The sequence below is a fragment of the Hyla sarda genome, chromosome 2, assembly GCF_029499605.1.
Source record: "Hyla sarda isolate aHylSar1 chromosome 2, aHylSar1.hap1, whole genome shotgun sequence".
Classification (NCBI taxonomy): domain Eukaryota; kingdom Metazoa; phylum Chordata; class Amphibia; order Anura; family Hylidae; genus Hyla; species Hyla sarda.
The window spans coordinates 119,214,246-119,229,170 of record NC_079190.1 but is presented as its reverse complement, the minus strand read 5'-3'; the positions used below and the strand labels follow the sequence as shown (position 1 = coordinate 119,229,170).

General features: G+C 43.8%; 1 long non-coding RNA gene across 1 annotated transcript in view; it reads right to left on the bottom strand.

Annotated features, from left to right (window-relative positions):
• LOC130355355 (uncharacterized) overlaps positions 1-14,925 on the bottom strand; it is a 33,755-nt gene that overhangs the window by 2,272 nt on the left and 16,558 nt on the right. The window lies entirely within an intron of this gene.

Below are 14,925 nucleotides of genomic sequence, written 5' to 3'. Positions count from 1 at the left end.
AATTGCCATAGCAGTGGATAATGTCTCTAAAATTAAATAATGCCTCTTAAATTGCTTATATTCGGTTTTAAAGGGGTAAGTCTAAGGTAGCAGGTGTCTGACCTCTGGGACCTTCAGTGTTCTCGAGTTAGTACAACAATTGCCTAACTTTGGCAGCTCCCCCCAAAAAATATAAAATGGAGCAGTGGCACACATGCACAACTTACCACTCCATTTAAAACAGTCAGGGCCACGTTCTTGACATCACAGAAGGTCCAACTGATCTAATATTAATCCCCCATCCCATGCATAGGGGTATTAATAGGGGATAAGTGTTGTAACTCAGAATACCCTATTAATACCCCATTTCCACCTAATGATTTAGGATGGCTCAACATTCAACATCTCTGTTGGTTTGGGGTGGTTTGCGAGTTTATGCTGTGGTACTTTGGGGGCTTAATGTTGAATCCCTGGTGGTCTAGGGTGTGTACAATTAGTATACATAATCCGTACTATGATATACATACAGATGTATATATAGTTGATCTATAGGAACAAATAGAATGGCAAATCGTAAGTTCATTGTGTTGATCTGTTTTACTGTAGAACTATTGTCACAGCAACTGCTGATGCTTAAAGCAGCTTAAAGCAGAAGAAGCATGCATGTAAATGGATGGCTGGTATCACTGGCTCGTTGCGATAGCAGTGGATGTGTGAATTATTTAGCCTGGTGGGGAAAGAAACGGGTCTTGTGAAATGAGCTCATTACTCCAAACATTGAGAGATATGTCAAAATGTTGCCCTGAAGCTGTTAGAAACATGGCTTCACGATGTCCTTGAAAGTCTGTACGGACAGATGTGCATGGGTGTGATTAACCCAAAAGTCCAGAGTAATGTGTGACATAAATGTGTTACTTAGATGTCATTGTGGAATGGAGCTAGCTGATAAAGCACAATTACAATACAACTTGACACATCACAAGGCACCAATGCTTCCAAATATACAAAGGGCAGGAACAAACACGATTCAACAATAATGTTCTCTTTTTACATTTACTTGCTTATATAGACCTTCATGCATAAGAATGAAAGAAATAACATTGGCAAGTGGAGCTTGGAATGTGGACTTAACTTAAGATGTCTAATTTACTTCCATGAAGAGAGAATAGTTCTTATTTCTTGTTAGCTCCATAAGGGTACGTTCATTATGAATGACATGTTATATTTACTCTGGGAATCAGTACGATTGTGGCAATATCATATCTACATAAGTTTATTATGTTTTACCACTTTCTTGTTTGTGTATTTTGAGAGACGTACCTTTCTTTTTATTTTTACATCGACAGAGCTATATAAGGGTTTGTGCTGTATAAGGATGAGTACATGGTTTCATTTGTACCATTTTGAGTACATTTAATCTCTCTTTTTTTTAATCAGAGTTTTGGGAGACATGATAAACAAGAAAACAACTATTCTAGTGTTGTCCAGCATTTATACGAATTCAATAAATGATAAACCATCATAGTTGGGGCTACAAATATTCTTGGTTTATACATGTAGAATAATGTTCACGAAATGGGCAAAGTGTGACCTATGCTTAAAGGGGTTATCCAGGATTAGGAAAACAGTGCTAATTTCTTCCTTAAACAGCACCACACCTGTCGTTAGGTTTAGAGATGGATGAATTTTTCAAAAATTACGAAAATTTCCCCAAAAATGTTATTCGATCCGAATATATTCACGGCGAATTGCTATTAAAAATGGCTATTTCCAGGCTACAGATAGCCTTAATAGGGGTGTAGAACACTTTGCCTTGCCGTAACACACATAGGGAGTGTGCTGGGGTTGTGAAATAATACTGTTATTCAGTATGACATGCAGATTACAGGTGTCGCTATTAGAATCACTGCGGCACAATGACAGAGTCTGGATGTGGCAGCAAGGTCGGGAGATTTTTGAGATGTCAATTGAAGAGTTTAAAGAGATTAACAAATTTAATGTGCCACCAGCAGCAAGATATCATATGGCTGCACAATTACACAGTCTAGAGGTAACGGCATCCAATGTAGGTCACAGAGCGGCACAATGACAGAGCCTGGAGGTGGCATCACCATGATGAGACCATAGGGCAGCACAATGACAGAGTCTGGAGGTGGCACCAGCAGCATTAGGAGATCATATGGCAGCACAATGACAGAGCCTGGAAGTGGCAGTAGCAGCATCAGGAGTCCTGAAAGTAACCCGTGACAGAGTGGGGTGGTGGGTGGCAATACAAGTACCCGCTGACAAAGGTGGGTAAAAGAATGAACACTTGGCATCAGATGTGTGGCATCAGGCAGGTGGCAGGGTCAAAATAGTAGCTGAGGCAGGTAGGCAGAAGAAACCAATCTCTTTTGTCAAATTGTTGGTGTGGCACCATGGATAATCTAGTCTGATGCATCAGGCATTGGTGGGTGGAAATCCTGGCTTATCCATGCCTGATTAATCTTCACAAAGGTCAGTCTCTCCACATTTTTGGTGGACAGGCAAGTTCTCCTTGGGGTTACTGTGGCCCCCGCCGCACTAAATGCCGGTCTGGTGGCAAACTACTGGCAGGACAGGACAGCTTTTCCAGGGCAAACTCTGCTAGTTGCGGCCACAAATCCAGTTTGGCTGCCCAGAAGTCCAGCAGATCTTCAATATGGGTTGGTAGGGTCATTTCCAAGTATGCCACCACCTTCTGGTTCAGGTCCCGCTCAAGATCTACCTGCTGCTGCAGATTAGTTGCTTCACTTTGTGAGTGAAGAAAGCTACTCATCAGCAACTGTAGACTCAGGCTGCTGCTGCTGGAGCTGGTACTGCTCCTGCCGCCCTACCCCTCCCCAGCAGCCATGGCAGTGAAACATGAGCACAGAGGGACCCCCCTCCCCCATTCAGACCTGCAAGAGGATGAATAATGGTGCAGATAGGAGTCAGCCAACTAAGTAGGATGTCTCTGTGGTAGGTCAGTTGGTCCTCCCTCTCAGTGGGTGTGAAAACGGCCCCCATTTTGTGCCGGTAGCAAGGGTCCAACAAGGTGGAGAGCCAGAAGTCATCCCGCTGCCCAATGGTGACAATTCGTCAGTCACCAAGAAAGCAAGTGAGCATGCATCACATGTGACTCGGAGGGACTGTCTGCTCCATCTCCACTGCATACTGCCACGATGTGTCTGGGTCCTCTGACTCGTCTTCCACTTAACCCTCTAGCTCCTCTGGCTGCTCCTGAATGACATCATTCATCCCATAATCTTGGCGATTGATAAATAATGTGGCTTCCTCAAAGGGCCTGAGCAAACGGCAGGTGTCACGTATGAGCTGCCACTGGTGGACATCGAAGTTACACAGGGGAGTACCCCTATCTGCTTAGATCATCAAGTAATTGTTGATGGCCATTCTCTGTTCATATAGTCGGTCCAAAATATGGAAGGTGGGATTCCAACGGGTGGAAACGTCGCATATCAGACTATGTTGGAGGATGCCATTCTGACGCTACAGCTCAAGGAGGGTGTGCTTTGCAGTGTACGAGTGGCTGAAGTGCATGCAAAGTTTCCTGGCGATTGTTAGGATGTCCTGCAGATGGGTGGAACACTTTAGGAACCACTTGACAACCAGATTGAACACGTGTGCGATGCAGTGCACATGACTCACGCTTTCTTGACGCAGCTCAGACAAGATGTTCTTCCCAATGTCGGTCACCATGGTTCCCATTTTCAGTTGTCACGGAGAAAGCCATGATTTCTTGACAAATCACTTTGAGCAGTTCCTCCCCTGTGTGACTCCATTCACCGAAGCAAACCAGGTGAAGAACAGCGTGACACCGCCGTGCCCTGCACACATGGTATGCTGGAGGGGCACTAAGACGTGTCTGGGCAGTGAAGGCTGAGGACATGGTGAAGGATGAGGAGGCTAAGTCAGACATTGTCACAGGACCAACAGTGTGAGAGCGTGGAGGAGGAAGCGGCGTGACCTGTCCAAGTTGCTGTGCATTAACCACATTCCCCCAGTGGGCCGTAAAGGACATGTATTGTCACTGACCATAGTTACAGCTCCACATGTCGGCATTGCCGTGCACTTTGGTACACACCGACAGGCTCAAGGACGGGCCCACCTTCTGTTCTACATATTTGTGCAGGGCTGGTGCTGCCTTTTTCAAAAATAAATTATGGCTTGGGACTCTCCACCTCGGCTCGGCACAAGCCATCAGTTCTCTGAAAGGTGCAGAGTCTACCACTTGAAAAGGGATAGACTGCAGCACCAGCAACTTTGACAGAAGCACATTCAGCTTCTGCGCCATTGGGAGAGTGGACACATATTGCTGTCTCTTGGAAATTGCTTCGGTGATGGATTGCTGTCGGAATGACTGACGAGAAGTAGGAGGAGCAGAAGCATCTGGACCAACAGAAGATGGGAATGACAGATAGCTCCCTACGGCTGAGGTGGTGGAACCTTGGCTGGCTGAAAGAGGGAGCGGCATGCCACTGGGTGATGCAGCAGGCTGGACCACTACATCGGAGCCACGGTTCTCCCAGGCCACTTAATGGTGACGCTGCATATGTTGATGCAGGGTGGTGGTGCCAACATTAGGACCACGGCCACGCTTCACCTTCTGCCAACATATTTTACATGTGGCCATGTTAGCCTCCTCTGGATGCCTGACAAATAACTGCCACACCGCAGAGTAGCTGCTGTCCCCCCCCCCCCCCCCCCCCAACAGTCCGCACTGCTGCCTCACGGGCAACCTGCCATCCTTTTCTCCTAATGATGATGAAGCCCCTTCTGCTTCAGGCTCATCATCATCAAGGTGCAATCGGCTTCATCACCATCGAGTTGTGTCTGCACGTCACTGATGTCCTCCTCAAGTTCCTCAACCGTGTCTGATTCAGACGTCACTCTCCTCATCCCTACTTGCCCGCCTAGCAGAGGAAGCTGCAGATGTCTCCTGCACATCTTGGCTGGGCAGTAGCTGCTGACTGTCTTCTAGTTGATCGTCCTCGCTGTATAGTGGAGCTGAGCCCACAGCATACAATACTTCTCTGTGTGAGGGAACAGCATAGGACAGAAGCAGTTGGAGGACAGGGACTGCTCCCGGGCCTTGCCAACTGGGGGTTCAGTGTTAGGAACCGACTGTTGACTGGGGGTGTCGGATGTCACTTGGGATGAAGTGGATGACCAAGTTAACCAATCAATAATGGCTGCTGGGTTGCTGGTCGAGACACCACCACTAGCTGACACTGGAAGCTCAGACCTCTCGCTGCGACTCCTGCTGCCACATGACCCTACTCTGCTGCGACCTGTGCCTGCACCTGATAAATTTAGGCCTCTGCCACTCTTCTGTGCACAGCCTGGCACTTCTCTGCCTGACATACTTGTAGAACAGTGGTGTGCGTATATATTTTACTTTTTATAGAGCAGTACGCCCCTACAAAGCTGCAACAGAAACTTGCGGAACACTGAATGTGTATATATAGATCCCTGCTTTTACACTAACAGGCCACTATACACTTGATATAGAAAACACATATAACAACGAAGTGTGTCTATATTTTACTTTTATTAGAGAAATACGCCCCTATACGGCTGCAACAGATACTTTCGGAACACTCTGTGTGTGTGTATATATATCCCTGCTTTTAAACTAACAATATATTACTTCTTTTTGTTTTTTGAGTAATACGCCCCAGTACGGTTGCACCAGAAATAAGCGTAACAATCTAGTGCGTAAGTCTTTTAGTGCTTTTACACTTACTGCCCCCTATTAGCTTTAACCATAAAAACATAGAACTATGGAATGCGTATATATTTAACTTTTTTTTATAAGTAATACGCCCCAGTATGTTTGCACCAGAAATAAGCGTAATAATCTAGCGCATAAGCCTTCTAGTGCTTTTACACTTACTGCCCCTATTAGCCAGAAAAAACGTAGAACTGTGGAGCGCGTATATTTTTCACAGTAATACACCCCAGTACGATTGCAACAGAAAAAAGCGTACTCTCTCTCTGAACTGTCCCTGTCTGCACTATGGTTGCTTGCAGTCTTTGAACAAGGAGTGCTTCCAGTTCTAAACTCAATTGGCAGACTCGGAAACAACTTCTAAACTGCCCCTGCCTGCACTATGGTTGCTTGCAGTCCCTAAACTGGGAGTGCTTCTTGTGATGATTGTCAATTGGCAGTCTTTGAAACAACTTCTAAACTCTCCCTGCCTGCCTGACTGCAGTAAGGAGGGCTTGAGGTCAATGGATTTCCCCTGTGCTGATCTGTATTGTCAGTAACGCTGATTAGTGACCACACAGTGTTTGCTCTCTCTCTAGCCAGAACGAATGTGGACTTGAGGTGAATGGGTTCGCCACTGTAAAGATCTGTATTCTCAGTAACGGTGATTAGTGCGCACACACAGTCTCTGCTCTCTCAGCAAAACGTCCGGGAAATGCCTGTCTTCGTCAATGGCTGCCGAATATATAGGGCTGTGACATCAAAGGGTTAGCTGGCTGCTGATAGGCTGCATGCCGCCATGTGATTCAGGGTGATAACACCTACCCGCCTTCCCAGAATTCCTTGCCCCATGTCCTCACATGTGCAGCTGCCATTTTAGCCCACAGGCCCGCACAAAATGTAGTGAATGAAGCGATTCATTACCACGAAGCGCGATTTCGCTCAGAATAAAAAATTTCATGAAATTCTAAACAAATTCGACTTTGTCAGCTTTGATTCGCCCATCTCTAGTTAGGTTGTTTGTTGTATTGCAGCCCTGAGCATTTCCGATGTCTGTCACTCACTGGACGGGGACGGGGACCGGACCGGGATGCCCGCTGAAATCATTCAGCAGGCATCCCGCGACAACGCCTGGGGGGTCCTGAGACAAATCTCTCCCACCCCCATGTCGTCGATCGCCGCAAATCGCCGTTTAATTCGGATTTGTGGCAATTCCGGGTCAATCGGGTCCCCGGTGACCAGGAAAAAAAGGATGATAGGTGCCGTCCAAGACAGCACCTATCATCCTTTAGCAGCAGGAGTGAGGTGGCACTTGACGCCTGCTGTGGGGGTGTCCCTAATTGCACCCGCTCTGCCCCTGTTCCGGAGGGTGAGAGCGGGTGCCGGGAGGCCTCACCTGAGGCTGAGGCCTCTGATCCCCATCATCGGTGGCAGGATCGGGGCCCCAGCAACGTAGTCAGCGGTGGCAGGCGGATCAGCACAGCACAGCAGCAGGAGGTAAGGCTGGCCTCCTGCTGTTGCTTACCCCAGCATGCACAAAACGGAATGCTGGGAGTTGTTGTTATGCAACAGCAGAAGGCACAACTACAACTCTCAGCATGCCCTTTGGTAGTTTGTGCATGCTGGGGGTTGTAGTTATGCAACTGCTGGAGACATTTTTGTGCCTCCAGTTGTTGCATAACTACAACCCCCAGCATGCACGGACAGCTAAAGGGCATGCTGGGAGTTGCAGTAGTGTGCCTCCAGCTGTTGCATAACTACAAGTCCCAGCATGCCCTTCGGCTGTAAGTGCATGCTGAGAGTTGTAGTTTTGCAACAGCTGAAGGCACACTGTTTGCGAAACACTGAGTTAAGTAACAAACTCCCAGTGTTTTGCAACCAGTGAAACAAAGCAAAGAGGGTCGGCACTCGGGTGTTGGCGGTGCTCGTGGAAAGCAGGACACTAGAAAGGTAAAGAAATCCCGGCACTCGCTGGATGCTTTTGCAGATATTAATGTGTTTTATTTATACGGTGGAGATCACAAGTATAATGCTTTTCGGCCAATGCCTTTCTCAGACTGACCCAGTCAGTCAGTCTAAGAAAGGCATTGGCCCAAACGCGTTATACTTGTGATCTGCACCGTGTGAATAAAACACATTAATATCTGCTAAAGCATCCAGTGAGTGCCGTGATTTCTTTACCCTTTTGCAACCAGTGTGCCTCCAGCTGTTGCATAACTACAAGTCCCAGCATGCCCTTTGGCTGTCGGGGCATACTCAGAGTTGTAGTTTTGCAACAGCTGGAGGCACAAACTCTCAGTGTTTTGCAACCAGTGTGCCTCCAGCTGTTGCATAACTACAATCCTAGCATGCACGGACAGCCAAAGGGCATGCAGGGTACATTCACACGGGCAGGGGTTTCTCGCTGCAAGTTTGAGATGCAGCTAATTTTCCGCTGCAGCTCAAACTCCCAGCGAAAAACTTTGTGAACCCCCGCCCACGTGAATGTACCCTAAAAACACTACACTACACAAAATAAAAAGTAAAGCACTACACATACCCCTACACAGTTAAACCCCCCCCCCCCCCCCCACACACACACACACAATAAAAATGAAAAACTTCTTGTACGGCACCTTTTCCAAAACGGAGCCTCCAGCTGTTGCAAAACAACAACTCCCAGTATTGCCAGACAGACATTGACTGTCCAGGCATGCTGGGAGTTTTGCAACAGTTGGAGGCACCATGTTTGGGAAACACTGCTGAAGGGTAATTTTGGTATCGGAGGCAAGTGCAATTCTTGCATCCGGGTTGGTTCCTAATGAAACCCCTAATTTAGGCCACAAATGCGCATGGCGCTCTCTCACTTCGGAGCCCTGTCGTATTTCAAGCCAACAATTTAGTACCACATATGGGGTATTTCCGTACTTGGGAAAAAGTGCCTAACAAATTTTGGTAGCTTTTTCTCCTTTTACCCCTTATGAAAAGGTAAAGTTGGGGTCTACACTTGCATGTTATTGTAATAAAAAATTATTTTTTACACTAACATGCTGGTGTTGCCCCATACTTTTCATTTTCACAAGAGGTTAAAGGAAAAAAAGACCTCCAAAAGGAAGAAAATACCCATTATGTGGGCATAAAATGCTCTGCGGATGCACAACAAGGCTCAGGAGTGAGAGCGCACTATGTACATTTGAGGCCTAAATTGGTGATTTGCACAGGGGTGGCTGATTTTAAAGGGGTTCTGACATAAACACAAACAAATAAATACCCACGTGTGACCCCATTTTGGAAACTACACCCCTCACGGAACGTAATAAGGGGTATAGTGAGCCTTAACACCCCACAGGTGTTTGACGTATTTTCATTAAAGTTGGATGGGGAAATGAAAAAAAAAATTCACTAAAATGCTGGTGTTACCCTAAATTTTTCATTTTCACAAGAGAAAATAGGAAAAACACTCCCCAAAATGTGCAACCCCATTTCTTCTGAGTAAGAACATACCCCATATGTGGATGTAAAGTGCTCTGCGGGCGATGTACAATGCTCAGAAGAGAAGGAGCGCCATTGGGCTTTTGGAGAGAAAATTTGTCAGGAATTGAAGGCCACGTGTGTTTACAAAGCCCCCATGGTGTCAGAACAGAGGACCCCCCCCCCACATGTGACCCCATTTTGCAAACTACACCCCTCACGTAATATAATTAGGGGTACAGTGAGCATTTACGCCCGACAGATGTCTGACAGATTTTTGGAACAGTGATCCGTGAAAATGAAAAATGTAATTTTTCATTTGCACAGTCCACTGTTCCAAAGATCTGTCAAACATCAGTGGGGTATAAATGCTCACTGCACCCCTTATTAAATTCTGTGAGGGGTGTAGTTTCCAAAATGGGGTCACATGTGGGGGGGTCCTCTGTTCTGGCACCATGGGGGCTTTGTAAACACACATGGCCCCCGACTTCCTTTGCAAACAAATTCTCTCTCCAAAAGCTCAATGGCGCTCCTTCTATTCTGAGCATTGTAGTGCGCCAGCAGAGCACTTGACGTCCACACATGGGGTATTTCCATACTCAGAAGAAATGGGGTTAGAAATTTTGGGGGGCATTTTCTCCTATTACTACTTGTAAAAATGTAAAATTTGGGGAAAAAACTGCATTTTAGTGAAAAAAAATGTAATTTACACATCTGATTTTAACGAAAAGTCGGCAAACACCTGTGGGATGTTAAGACTCACTATACCCCTTGTTACATTCCTTGAAGGGTGTAGTTTCCAAAATAGTATGCCATGCGTTTTTTTGTTTTTTTTTCTTTGCTGTTCTGGCACCATAGGGGCTTCCTAAATGTGACATGCCCCCAAAAAACATTTCAGCAACATTCACTCTCCAAAATCCCATTGTCACTCCTTCCCTTCTGAGCCCTTTAGGCATCCACAGATCACTTTACATCTACATATGAGGTATTTCCTTACTCGAGAGAAATTGGGATACAAATTTTTGGGGGATTCTCTCCTTTTACCCCTTGTAAAAAATTTAAAAATTTTAAATTCTGATTTTTTTTTGTGAAATTTTTTAAAATTGCTGCTATACTTTGTAGCCCTGTAATGTCTTCAAAAAGATAAACATGTCAACTTTATGATGCCAACATAAAGTCGACATATTGAATTTGTGAATCAATATATAATTTATTTGGAATGTACATTTTCCTTACAAGCAGAAAGTTTCAAAGTTAGAAAAATGCTACATTTTGAAAATTTTCATGAAATTTGGGGATTTTTCACCAGGAAAGGATGGAAATAATGCCAAAAATTTACCAGTATGTTAAAGTAGAATATATCATGAAAAAACAATCTCAGAATTAGAATAAAAGGTAAAAGCAGCTCAGAGTTATTAATGCATAAAGTGAGAGTTGTCAGAATTGCAAAAAAGGGCTGAGTCCTTAAGGTGAAAATGGGCTGAGTCCCTAAGAGGTTAAAGAGAATGGAGCCAAGTTGTAATATTACAACCTGAGGGCAGGTGTACGCCCGTTTTATGAAGAAATTAGCTCAGTTTGTTTTAATCCCTGGATAGCACATTTAGGGGTTAACCCACAAACATATTGCAAATTTATAATGTAAGTTTACACCCTGTTCCAAATTATTATGCAAATTATATTTCTCATTTACCTAAATAATTGATGTAAATAACAGTCAGCATAATTCTTATGTTATTAGCTATTAAGAGTACAATTCAAATTTTACTGAGCAAACCTCTTAATGATAACAGTATTTTTTTAAACATAAAAAACTTACAATGCACTGTTCCAAATTATTATGCGCAGTAAGTTTCATAACAATTTATAGGTTGTAAGGAACTGAAAATTGTCATTTGTTTTGTCTGCAGCATATTTACTGAAATCAAAAGCAATTTCAATCAAACTTTTAACAACATTTTAACTTTTTAAACAAGTATTTTACTATGTTTACTATTTTAACAGGTCATGTTACATTTTATCATAGGACCCCTTATTTGATAGCAGCTTCATGAGTCTTGCATCCATTGAACTTGTGAGTTTTTGGACAGTTTCTGCTTGAATTTGTCAGAATAGCCCCCCAGAGCTGCTGTTTGGATGTAAACATCCTCCCTTCCCACCTCAGGAAGGGAGGATGTAGAGGCATTGTTTGCAGCATGAGATGGTGCAATGTCATGCATGAAGATGATTTCATTATGGAAAGCATAGCTCTTCCTTCTGTACCAGGGAAGAAAGTGGTCAGTCAGAAACTCCATATACTTTGCAGAGGTCATATTTACAACTTCGGGGACCTTAAAGCTCTCTTCCCATGATTCCGGCCCAAAACATGACTCCACCACCGCTTTGCTGACGTCGCAACCCTGTTGGAACAGGGTGGCCGTCCACCAACCATCCACTACTCCATCCATCTGGACCATCCAGGGTGGCAAAGCACTCATCAGTAAACAGGACTGTTTGAAAATTAGTCTTCATGTATTTTTCTGTCCATTGCAACCATTTTTGCTTGTGAGCATTGGTTAGTAGTGGGCGAATAGAAGGTTTATGCAAAGTTGCAAGACTCTGGATGATTCTACACCTTGATGTCCATGTCACTCCAGAGGCACCAGCAGCTTCAAATATCTGTTTGCTGCTATGTAATGGTATTTTAGCAGCTGCTCTCTTGATCTGATGCATGGATCTGGCAGAAATCTTCCTCAATTTGACTTTATCTGCACGAACCCATCTGTGCTCTGAATCAGCCACACATCTCTTAATGCGATGATCACGCTTACGTTTTTGTGAAATATCTCATCTTTTTATACCTCGTCTAAGGCATTGAACTATTTCACTCTTTTCAGCAGCAGAGAGATCCTTTTTCTTCCCCATATTGCTTGAAAATGGTGCTCTGCTTAAGGGGGTACTCCGGTGGAATTTTTTATTTTTTTTATCTGGTGCAAGAAAGTTGAACAGATTTGTAAATTACTTCTATTTAAAAATATTTACCCTACCAGTACTTATCAGCTGCTGTATAATACAGAGGAAGTTCTTTTCTTTTTGAATTTAGTTTCTGTCTGTCCACAGTGCTCTCTGCTGACACCTCTGTCCAGAGTAGTAGAAAATTCCCATAGCAAACCTATCCTGCTTTGGACAGTTCCTGACATGGACAGAGGTGTCAGCAGAGAGCACCGTGGACAGACAGAAAAGAAATTAAAAAAGAAAAGAATTTCCTCTGTAGTATACAGCAGCTGATAAATACAGGAAGGATTTCGATTTTTAAATAGAAGTAATTTACAAATCTGTTTAACTTTCTGGCATCAGTTGATTTAAAAAAAAAATGTTTTCCACCGGAGTACCCCTTTATTAATGTGGAACACACACCTTTAGTAGTTTTTCCTTAAATTGGGATCACCTGGCAATCTAATTATCAGAGGTGTCTGCAATTGTTTTCACAGATCTAAAGAGCCCTGAGACACAATGCCATCCATGAGTTACACTGAAAAACAAAATATTTAATCTTTGTGACACTTAAATAGAATTTGCATAATAATTTGGAACAGGATGTAAACTTCTATCTTAACTTCCTCTTTCTTTTCCCCAGAAGAAATTCTTGGAGGAGATTATAAATGACATCACAAACAGCACCTGGAGTGCCCACAAGCTCATAAAACACTATACATTGTCTCACAAAAGCAACAAATAACGACACAATACAACTGTCCGGGGGTATTTTAGTTGCTCTTGCATTAACGAAGAGTGAAGTCAATTTCATGCATAAAAACATAGAATGTGTCGACAGAGATGAATCATTTGGCCCATCTGGTCTGTCAATATCCTAAATACTATGAATAGTCCATGGTCTTATCTAATATGAAGGATAACCTTATGCCTATCCCATGCATGCTTAAAGGGGTACTCCGGCCCTAAGACATCTCCCATTGCCCCCTCAATGCAAGTCTATGGGAGGAGGCGTGGCGGTTGTCATGCATGACATCACAAGGGGGCGGAGTTGTGACGTCACGATACTCCAGCTCCGTGGTCGTGAATGCTGGGTGTGTGGCGTGACGTCACGTCCCCGTCTCGGAAGCCCGGCGGTTTCCGAAACTTCAGGCGTACCTACGCATAAAATGCGGGCTGCTGCAGGGAGATTGCAGGGGGTCCCAGCGGGGGAGTCCCCGCGATCAGACATCTTATCCCCTATCCTTTCGATAGGGGATAAGATGTTTTTGCCCGGAATACCCCTTAAAAGAGTACCTGTCATCAAACCATGCATGCACTATTTCTCCCGTTACTATCTTTCATCACAAAATAACGTCCGTTATTAATAACGGGCTATAACGGGTTAAAAAGGATAATCTAAAAATCCCATAGACTATAATGGGATTTTCTAACAGCCATATAGGATTTTGTAACTGCCGTTTTACAGCTGATTTTCAGGCAGAACTTCGAACGGATCTTTAAAACGGAGTAATTTTGTAGTGTGAAAGAAGCCTAACTGTTTGACTTGCGCACAGAACAGAGCCACCTAGTGGCCATTTTTTTCAATCACAATAAAAACATAGAAAGGTTGAGAATGTTTACAGCAAGTAAATATCAAAGTGTCTTATAATTACATAAGGAACACTATATTAAAAGTTTAGTTTGGTGACAGGTACTCTTTAAGATCCTTTAACCTTTATTGGTAAGTTTTATCCTGCAATCCATGTACTAGTTTAGTATCTTCTCTGATCTCTCTCCAAAATATCTATATCCTATCCTATTTATCAAAGGATTTAGACTGATTTTTCCTGTCTTAATTTGTCGCACAGAAAGTCGCAGTCTAAATATGTGCGACTTTTTTGCGACTTTGTCTCTAGAGGATTTTTAGAACATGATGCATTCTTGTCTATTTTAGACGGAAATGCATTGGTGCTGAATTTATCAAAAGCGACTTTTCAGCGACAAGTCGCATCGGCTGAAAGTGTGCCGAAATGTCAGTCCATGCTGGTGCAGGTTTAAATACAGTCTAAAGTATAGATCCCGAAGTCTGTGTGCAGAATTTTTCAAGAGACGTGCAACTTTTGATAAATTAGGCGCACAATAGACCGGCCTAACCCTCTGTGGTTTGGTCTACATTGATGGGGGACATAGACAGCTTTGATAAATATCCCCCATGGACTCCTGAACTGCACACAATACTCCATGTGAGGTCTCACCAGTGTTCTGTACAGCAGCATGAGCACTTCCTTCTTTCTACTGCTGATACCTCTCCCTAAACTTCCAAGCATTCTGCTGGCATCTTAGATAGTCGGCCATTCCTGCCAGTGGGTTAAACCAACTTTCATCTTTCATAACGGGCATATTAACTATTGATTGTCCCAAAGATTAAATCCGTAGTCTCTGTATTATTGGTTTTTAAAATTCCATGACTTATCTCTGTATCCACCCACCCCCCTCCCCCCAATTTCAGAGCCTCAAAAATAAATAGCATTTGAATACATTAGAAACATATAATAATCATTCTACCACACAATTTTTTGTTTCTTGTATACATTTTCTCAATTTACATCTACAGTATGTTACAAGGGATTTTCCATCAAGTGTTTCATGGACATTTCCCCTTAGGCCAGGATTTTTTTTCCTTGTACCAATGAATTCATTTGTTATAAATCATTGAGTGGGAGATCTCTCTGGGACAAGACAGTTTGGGGCACGGCAGTCACAAGCGATACAAGAACGGTCTAAGTAACAAGCAATGAGAAGAAGAACACAAGCCT